The following is a 10,387-nucleotide window of genomic DNA, read 5'->3' as shown; positions in this document are numbered from 1 at the left end:
GCTTGTACTGGATAACCGGTATTAAATGTAGAACAGAGAACGAATTTACAGACTAAATTTGTTGTGAAAACTGGCCTTACCATCAGCTGTTACAAGGCTAAATGTAAATATACAAATAAATATACAATTTTGTGAATTTAAATATACAATTTTGATTTGCTTACAACGTATTAAAATGATTGAAGGGGAAAAAAACGTATCCTGCAACAATTAATGTTTAATGCTAAATTAAAATTACTTCTGTCTTACATGTAAAACGAAATGCCTTAATGCCAACATTAGAATGTTAAAACTCTCAGAGATTTTCACTTTTCTACTCCCGGACAGAGCGGAGCTTCTGAGACAAAGCCTCAATTACAAACACAGAAGCGTATAGAAAGAGGATTTGCTGTTTAATCTTCTTCTGCGATCTAAGACATCTTGTCCAGACCCGTTATCTCCGGGGAGTATTTTAAATGGAAACAGGGCGAATGATCTAGAAATGTATCCAATGCCGGGAATAAACCGGGAATATGATATCTATTCATATTCATAGGTGCGGGTGCACGCTTTCCGGGAGAAACGCAGCTGCACAGAACCCATCACCTCGAACGTTTCCAGTTCTGCAAATTACAGGCAAGGACACCGCAGCAAAGAAGTCAATGTACTGAGACAGCAGAGGGCACTCTGAAATCACGGTGTAACCCCGGCGTCCTGGCCAAATTTCCCATTGGCCCTTACCAATCCTGGCCTCCTAATAATCCCCCTCTATGAATTGGTTTCATTACTCTGCTCTCCTCCCCTCTGAGAGCTGGTGTGTGGGGAGTGTTCTGGCGCACTATGGCTGCCGTCGCATCATCCAGGTGGGGCTGCACATTGGTGGTGGTGGAGGGGAGTCCCCATTACCTGTAAAGCGCTTTGAGTGGAGTGTCCAGAAAAGCGCTATATAAAAATGTAAGCAATTATTATTAAACCACATTGGAAACAGCGTATCTTCTTGGCAATCAAGCTCATCTGTTGATAGTATGCTTTGAAAAGATCAGCGTTTCTGCAGAAATCTGTCAAAGCTGGAAGCAAAAAACGCCAAGAGCTTAATATTTACGCACTATTCTTCTCAGTCAAGGATTCGCCTTTTCCAGCTTTACTTCTGACTGATATATGTGGTGTGAATGGGTCAAATCATCTAGCTAAAACGTCTGGTTCTGACTGGTTTTGAATCGATAATAAAGATTCCTTGCATTTATATAGCTCTTTTCATACGAAGTATAACAAGGTGCTTTACATTTAGGAGAGGAAACAATTATGTAAGTATATACCCGAGAGAGATCCTCTTACAAAGCTTAATATCTGGAACTGCTAAGTGTATTATGCACGATTGTGTTAAGCGATGGAAAATACAACATCAAAAACAGAGAGTATGGTGTTCAAGCGGGATAAAACGCTACTAATACAATTTCTCTTCATGCACATCTAAGTGAATAATATCAACACTTTCTATGATTATCACTGTATAATATTCTGCATCTCAATGACTGTATCCTCTTTAAAAGGGTCATCATACATTACACAAATACATCAATATGACTCGCTGTTGTCGATCAAATTCTAGATTGAACAAGCCGAGGAATTAAAACAGACTGTATAGGATATTGATTATTCTGCATTAAAAATTCTCCTTCAGTATCGATCAGATCCACGCGTGACAATATGTGCATGAGTACCGCCTCCTTGTGGACACTTAAATACGACGACCACCTGAGAACTGTTCAAACTGAAGTCATTATCGGTGTGCTTTTCGAAAAAGGCACAATAATTATTATTGTTATCTATGGTTTAAGTAATTGATGTTCTGGCATTTCATCAGCATAAAAACGAAACTCAAGGATTTTATAAAAATTGAAAACTGGTATCTCGCTGACCCAGACCAGGTTATAAATTCTAGACCCACTTCTGCCCTTTTTCATCTAGACAATGCGAGAGTAACCTTTTCTCAGTATTCAGAGTTTTAGAACACAGCACCTGCATTATGAAGTTTCAGAGTGGCAGTGTAGAGATTTTGATACAATCTCTTAAAAATGATTGACGGTGCTCCATTTAGTCACCGTGAGCCAGACGGACGATTTACAACATGCGTTGTATCGGTTTCCAATGAGCTCGACATCGCTTCTTTTGTAAACCTGTAATTTTGTCTTTTCTAAGATTATGGGCTTCGTCCGTTCCTACCTGTCGTCGGATCTGAAGAACATGAGAGCCAATACAGCATACCCTTTTATTATTTTTAGACGTGGAATTGAAGGCGTCTTGGCGTTTAATGAATATTCGACCAATATTTAGGCCTAAAACAGACTGCAGAGAAAGTTGTAGCAAAATAATAAAAGTAATAACACGCTTTGACAGCGTGCAATGGAATTATTAATGCAACAATCATAATATTTAAAATATCGCCTTTCATGCATTAATTTCTTTCTTCCACCTAACATAACTGAAGGCGTTTATTGACTTCAAAGTGTTATGTAATCGTACGCCAGCCAAGAATTAAACTTTGCGGTTTAACACGCAAACAAGGCTACATGTGATCGTTACACAACTTTCTACACAGTTTGATGTTTTAGGAAAAAAAATCCAAATGCAAAAATTAACTTATGAAGTTTTTTTTTATAAATAAAAAATAGGCGAGTCATAATATGTAGGCTACCTTTCCTTCTCTTTTCCATAAAAAGATGGAGCAAATGATACATTATGTTGAGATTGTAAGACATTAAATCACTTCGTTAAAGAAATAGGATGTAAGACTTCTGCTTCATTCTGTGTAGTTAAATCGAGCGCGTCACGCGAACGCCGGCCGAACATCAACATGCAAAACTGAGAAAAGCAGTCGGGCCACCTCGACAAAATGATCAAATTGTTACATGAAACGAAACGTGACTGAATAGTGGAAAGTAACACATGAAATTTTTAATGGGGTAATATAAATAAATTTCTACGAATTCACACAGCACTGGTCATTTCGTGAGCCTTATATTTCAGTAGGCACCTGCGTTTAGAGATTGATATTTCTGCTCGTTGTTATCAGGAGTAAGGTCGGTATGGTCTCGGTTTTCAATGTGTTTTAGACAAGTGTGACACGTCCCATGCAATTAACATTTACCATTTTTAACACTGTCTCGGCATTCTTGGCTATGTCTGCAGACTGGTGAATGTTTTCTACAGAAGGTAGCCTGAAACACAATAACATGTTTTCAGTGGTAACAGGTAAGAGTCTGAATCTCGATGTTAATTTACATCGCGGGAAATACGTGAGTTATGTACGTATCTACGTTGACAGTGAGATCAGACCTTTTTGTTCGAACAGATGAATTTAAACACACATTTCTGTCGTTTGTCTATGTTTGTTTCACCCTGGATGGCTGAAATATTAATGTAACAAATAGACATTAAAATGAGAAAAGTACAGTTTCTCACTTTGCAGTATCGTTTTCGAATCGGATACACAACAGTTTTATGAATGTAAGGGCATCTATGTGATTGCGGATTTGGAATCTCAGGCTAAATTAATTTTATGCAACAGCAATAGCAAATTCCGAGGGGAAACTGTATACTGCCGAAGATGGCTAAATATTGTGATCACCGACGTGTCAAATTCATCACTTTTTAAAGCGTATCCGTGCTGCCATTGACAAACTGGGTGTCTCATAAATCCATCGCACCTCTAGGGCGGTTATTGGATAATGTCAAGTTTATCGAAACGAATTTCCGAAACACAGTTAAGAAATATTTTCGCTGTTACGGACTGCGGAAAAAATGAGGCAAACATCGTCACCCAGCAGGTTTTCTGGATCTCAATTTGAAATTCAAGATCCCTTCCACGTTATCGTCCTACACCTTTGAAATTTCATTCAAAGCGAAGGGCAACTTGGTTGTATATTCTTCACGGAATATAAGAAGCCCATGTTCAAAAGTTATGGACGTTAAATAGGTATCTGGTGCCGTCACAAAAATAAATATTCATGTACATATTTTACCGATACGACATAGGAGCTTTGAGAATCGAACATAGTGGGAAAAAATCGTCTGATTTCGTTACCTACCCAAAAGAGAACTGCTTTCCCGGGAAGAAAGCGGATTAATAGTGGTTTTTATTTGACCAAATCTGATGTACCTGAATAAATAAAAAGGGACCGTTCCGAACTTAACATTTTAAACAAAAGTACCCCATGTACTGAAGTATTATGGATTAGTATTAAGCCTTGCCACTAGGAAATCAATATATCCTTCCTTTGATTTTCTGTAACCATCAGGCTATTGCAAAACAGCCACCGCAGTGTGCTCCACGATTATATTAAATACGGAAGATTACCTCCATCGCTTCTGGCTGCTGCAGTGGTTGTTACGTTTATTTTTCATCGGCTACTTTAGAACATACGTGTTCTAAATTAATTATCGGCTTTAATTATCATGCAACTAGCTATATCTCAAATCTGCAGCAAAATACGCTGTAGCAGTTACCACTGCCATTTTAAAACCAGTCAATGGCGTAACATAACATTACAAAAAGGGATACTCTTCACTCAAACCTGCTTTTTCTATTGGGACACAGTTCTCACGTTTTTAAATTTGACAACATTTTGAGTGAATATCCAATTATATGAAAGAACCACAAGTTAACTGATAAGTCATTAATGGACTACCGCATCGTATGAAAAATATTATATTTGTGGTTGACAAAAAATGAAATAGGATGCAACTTTGCTTTAAACTGGAAAATGAGGGACAATAAAAGCGTTAGTTAATATATCACAACCCAAGAAATTGAATTCATTGTTTGTAGCCCCACGTAAAATATGCGGTTTCAGAATGAGCCGCCAATAAATCAAAACCTGGCACGAATAATAATTTGTTTGCCAAAATGTTCTTCTTCGTATCAATTGATTTTGACATGCGATCCTTTTTTAATTCGGGTCTAGATGGTAATTAAGGGGAAAAGGAAACACAAATCAATATCCAAACTAGTTTTATGTCCAAAACGAAATAAACTATTTGATGGTGTCGTTTACAGACAAATCTATCAAAAATACGAAATAATGATTGCACGATAAACAGCAGAAGAAATGTTCATGGTAAAATGTTTACAACAGTGCAGTGAAGAAATCAATAAATTGATTTATTGAAAAATCCAAACATCCGAAAAAGAGCATTCAGGCACTTCACACACACATCAGTAACGAATGACAATCACCACGTAGCCCCAAAGTAAGATTTTTTTTACATTACTTTAACATGATCGATACTATGGAAAATATAAAATATCCTATGTATTATATTTTATAAATAAAATTATACCGAAACGCGCTGTAAAATCGAATCGTTAAAGAGTTAAATATTAGTAAAACGTCAGCTATTTTGAATACATTTCAGGTATTTCAAATTTAATTTATATGTACAAAAACGTAAGTTAGACAAAACGAATCTAAAAATATAGAAATAGCCTATCAAGCAAAATCTAATTAATTCTGTCGTGTCTTGGGAAATTATTAGTTTAGCACATTTCGTTTTGTAAAAATTTACGTATTTACTATAGCCATTGTAAGTACAATGTTAAGTAGGCGAAAGAAGAAGAGCAGACAGCCCTGTGAGCAAATTTTGTCTTCCTAAACCGCCTCATCTCAAGCCAACAGAATCATCACACATACGTCTCCAGCAATTTGAGCGGCACGGAATTACGTTTTCGATATTTACACATATTTCTAACTTTTCTTCAAACTCTCTTGAGTGCGATAATCCATATCTGCTGCGCGAAGAAAAACGAGCGGCGCTATCAATTGTTCTACGTCTCCTCTTCGTGATTCAGCTTTGCAGACAATACTTTAATAGGAAGCTTTCTAAATGAAACACTTAAAATTACGCTTTCGTTCCCAGAAGGCCAAATCGCCCTAATTTTTATGACTTCGAAAGCTGATCAAAACGTCTAACTCTTCACTCAGAATTGCTTTTGGTCTTTTGGTTTTCGCAATCGAATAAATATTTTACTTGGGGCTGTTTTGTGTAAAAAAGTTAAATTGCCTAAGTACAGTATGCTATGCAAAATGGATCAAAGTTGAGAAAGATGTTTTTTTTTTTCATGATTGTTGAGAGGGCATGTGAATAATTCTCGTATCCCTGGAAACACACGTCCGCATGTTGGTGCTCCTAGCTGTGGCACGTGAAGGCATTTTGACTCCCAGCGCACGCGAGCGTGCTGTCGTGGTGACGCGCCGCTCGAGATCCTCGCTGATTGCGTGCGTGTTTCGCACGATAAAAGTAACGCGGCTTTAAGAAACTGACCTGAGTCGGTGTAGTAGCGCCACACCTGGGCAGGAGTCATTAAACCCCAAGAATGCGAACCTGTAACCAAAAAAAAAAACCCCAACATAGATTAAACGATCCATCTTCGTGTGCCTGTGCGCTTCTTTTAGACAGCTAGCCGAGAGGAGTAATGAGAAAACCACTCTCTGTTGTCGTAGTTAGCATCCATCCTGTAGCTAACTTTGCAGTCCAGTTAAGATAGATAGATGATTGATTAGACAGATATGCGATGCACGTACTCACCAAAGCACAGGCCCATAGCTGCAAGATAAAATATATGGGGAGACCTAGACCAGAGCCTCAAAATGAAGATTCTTAAGGGACTGAACCGCAAAGATCAGGTTATTCCACAGTGACAAACGCAATCTACAGTTTCAGATGTTTTCATTGCGGGGAAAACAGAAAATAGAATGTTTTTCAATATATGTAAAACCAATATAAAGGGAAACGCAATTGCTTGTCCAATATTACAGAGCTAATCCAGTAAGTAATTCGGTCGCTCCCCCCCAGTCCGAAGAACCGTCTTCTTCCCTCTCTTGATCTCGTGTCTCTTGATGCCGTCTTTTATACCTGCAGAAGGCGAGCTAGACGACAGGCAGATTTGAATTTGATGTGACAATAATACACCGAGATATTCGTTAACCCCGTGCTGCTGCCGCTGTACGCCTCCGCTTTTAATGACTAATTAATGTAAAACCTCAAAGTTTGAGTTTGCAGATGGCGTCTTCACCCCCCATTGTGCCAAAGGTAGAACCGCCAGCCCCTCAGACAATCAAGGACAATTAAGCCGCATCTGCTTTGAAGGAAAATGTAAGTTGCTGGCGATGCGTCACCTCGGAGAGGGCTTGCGGTCGTCGGCTGAGCTGCAACTCACCTGTTGAGGCATAAGGAGACGATTGTTAGGGAAACCCGCAGGGCTGTGTTAGTCAGGCGTGAGTCACATTTTGACCAGGAAAGTTTTAAGCTTTCCGCAAATCCGAAACCACTTTTGAGCTAGCAGTGGCGTTTCTGTCAGCCCCGCTGTACCTGTGTCACAGCTGCTGGTCGTGAACCAAAGAGCCCGCGATGTCGCGGGGGATACATGCCCGATGGTTACCGTCTGCCCAAATCTGTTTTTCTTATTAAAGAATATTACGCTGTTTCAAATATATTACTGTAGGGAAAACACTGGGCTTCCTCGCCCTGCAAAAAAGTTTATTTCTTTTCAATCACCGACGCTGACCGAAAATTAGTTTTTTTTTCTAGTTGGAGGGGGGAAAGAAATGGAAGAGGCTTAATTATATTATATATAATAATATATATAATTATATATTTTTTGGCGTACATTGCATACAGGGATACTGTCTAGGCATCTTTATTAAGCATTCAATCAAGCTATTGCTTGTCACAAAGTCACAAAGACAATTCCGACAGACATCCAGAACCAGATGAGACAATCTGTTAACCTGCATTATTTTGTCAATGGACCAAGCGTTCACATTGTCGAAGGTTTTTTTTTTAAGTCATGTGTTAAAAGCATTTAAATCCGCTAACAAAACTTAGATTGAAGTTTGATACTAAAATGTGCATTATGCTACCACTGAAATTCTTTCTACATTTGTTTGTTTTACTTATATTTTTAAAGGGTTAAAATATTTTAAATTTAATATAACATACAGATTCTTTCTGGCTTCTTTCTGCCTGTGGGAGATAAATAGGACTAATACACTTTTGTACAAATGACAGGCTTAGAACAGTTTCCATGACAACTCATGGTCCTTCTTTGCCTATAGAAAGAGGAAGTGACCTTTGCCTGACCTTTGTCACATAGAGATGCTTGGAAACAATGCAGCGCGTGCTCAGAAAAGACCTACACTTTCAATGAACGAGGATTCAGATATTACAGCTCAGGAGAACGTCTCCCTAGGTGTCTAATCAGAGCTACCTCTAAAGGACTTTAACAGCCTGTTGAAAGAAACTGGGCACTCTTCAGTCACAGGTACTTTAACTGTAAATCCTTTCTTGTACTAACAGTCACAACCCACATGTATATTTTTTGTTGACCAAGCTTTCACTAAAAGCTTACAAAGGACAAATGGGAGTTTCTCTTTACTTAAACAATAAGAAAAATATAAGCCCATCGTTGGTGATCGGTAAAGAATTTCATTGTACACAGGTCTGAATAAATGTTTCTCTGCTTTTAAAATGTTTGAGCAACATTTAATGATTGTGGTCATTTGGATTCACACAAATTACCAGAAACAAAGGGAAATGTTTGACCCCCCTACAAAAGTATGAAAAGTAGCAATGTGTATGCCCATGACCTCACACTGTGAATCTGATCTGACCAGGCTTACCTGTCATTATAGCATTACATTGTCATGACCATGTCTTACATGATGAAGTGGCCATCAGGTAATGTGTGGAAGCATGGCTTAGGTCCAGGTCACTGCAGATCGGAATAAAAAAGCCAGGAGGAAGTGCTAAAGAGTGCTGTTGTCTGCTTACATTGCACAATTTCACACTACATAACAGCTTTCCCTATGCAATCGATGTAAAGGGGCAGCCCTCCCTTTCCGGCAAGCACACTGGCCAGAACAGATAACAGCCCTGCGTCCACGAATAACAGCCTGTCAAATTCAAGCCCTCCCACCCCTGAACACCAGTAAATAATCAATACACTGATATACTGATCAGTACCCCGATCAATTCTCTTATTTAAAAGCGCTCTTCTTGTCTCACACTATTATGCTATGATCCCAGAATTCCCACACCTGCCTGAATCCGATCAGCTTCCGATCTTCTGGGGGCAAAGGGCAGGAAATCCAACAGAGCTTACTGGCCAGTTCGCGATCTCCTGCCCCAGCCGGAGGGGCAGAGGGTGATCCAGTCTCACAATAATGTTTAGGGGATGTAAGTAAATGTGCAATGATATGTTTGTATTGTCAATGACTGTAAACGATGTTATAATAGCTGCTTTCCTAACATTGTAATCAATCTGTTATGCCAATAAAGCTCTTTGAATCTGAAAATTCGAATACAAATCTGATTCTTCTTCCACAGACCCCTCCAGGCTTTAAAATCCTTGCTTTCTAGATCAGAAAGGCCTACCATGCAGGATTTTTAAAATGTCACTGACTCACAGGAGTCAATAAGGGACAGAGGATAGTGGCTTGGATGGATTTATAGCAATCCAATCACAAACACCCCTAGATAGGCCAGAACAGCAATACGCCAGCAATTTTTGTCGCCATTTATTTTTCTTAAGGTTTTCCCAGTCCTGTCCGCGATCTGACAAAGAGCAGCATGCCTAACCTGATCTTAATCATTCCTGCCATTTCCAGGCAACGTCTCTCTGGATTGATTGGCTGTTGGATTGGTTGGCAGATCAATGCAAAAACAAATCCGGTCCCATTCATAATGCTGCTAAGTGACTAACCGTTTGGGGGAGAAGAGAAACGCGATCGATAACAGAGGTGTACGACCCTGGCCCTGCCAGCAATGAAACCTGAAAACAGCTGTAGCTGAAGCCCAGAGTGCCACGCAATGTTTATTTTCTCTCGTACGAAAAGGAGCAAAAAAAAAAAAAAAAAAGGCAGTCTCAGCAGGGAAGCCAGTTAATCTTTTGAGAACCTTACAATCCCCCCCCCCCAGCTCGTGTTTCCGGCAGCTAGCAGGAAAAAAGACAATTGCTTACTTACTGGCAAAATCCCCCCTCACCACTCCTCGTGCGCAGTGCAAGAAGGGAACTGAATCAATGTGACAGACGGCTTCAGAACATTGGACAGCACTGGGAAGCAGGGAAGCAGGGAGAGAAGAGCAGCCTGACCTTCCTGGCATGAGCCAGATCAGTATTGGTCCAGGACCTGAGGGAGGCTGGCTTTGCATGTCCCAGCCGCAGTTTTTCCCCCTCTCTTGAGATTTCTTCTTCTCTTGAGAGCATCCTGCGCTCGACGTGATCAACACAACCCATGCAGCCCCCGTACCGTTAAGAAGACTGCGCCATGCCCGATGAGGTTTGGATGGTTTTGGAGCTCTGAATACATATGGCCTCTGGTCTGATAACAGGGCAGCGGACTGCTTGCTC

General features: G+C 39.8%; 1 long non-coding RNA gene across 1 annotated transcript in view; it reads left to right on the top strand.

The window, feature by feature from the left end:
• The window catches only part of LOC148649723 (uncharacterized), an 87,951-nt gene extending 78,057 nt beyond the window's left edge, over positions 1-9,894 (top strand). Inside the window, exon 8 of the long non-coding RNA XR_015925917.1 lies at positions 9,876-9,894. This is a non-coding gene — a long non-coding RNA (uncharacterized LOC148649723). The remainder of the gene's footprint in view (positions 1-9,875) is intronic.
• The last annotated feature ends 493 nt before the right edge of the window (positions 9,895-10,387 follow it).

This window comes from Lepisosteus platostomus, chromosome 13, assembly GCF_059453375.1.
Source record: "Lepisosteus platostomus isolate fLepPlt1 chromosome 13, fLepPlt1.hap1, whole genome shotgun sequence".
Taxonomy (NCBI): Eukaryota; Metazoa; Chordata; class Actinopteri; order Semionotiformes; family Lepisosteidae; genus Lepisosteus; species Lepisosteus platostomus.
Note: the sequence above shows the minus strand (reverse complement) of the source record. Positions and strands in the feature narration are given on the sequence as shown.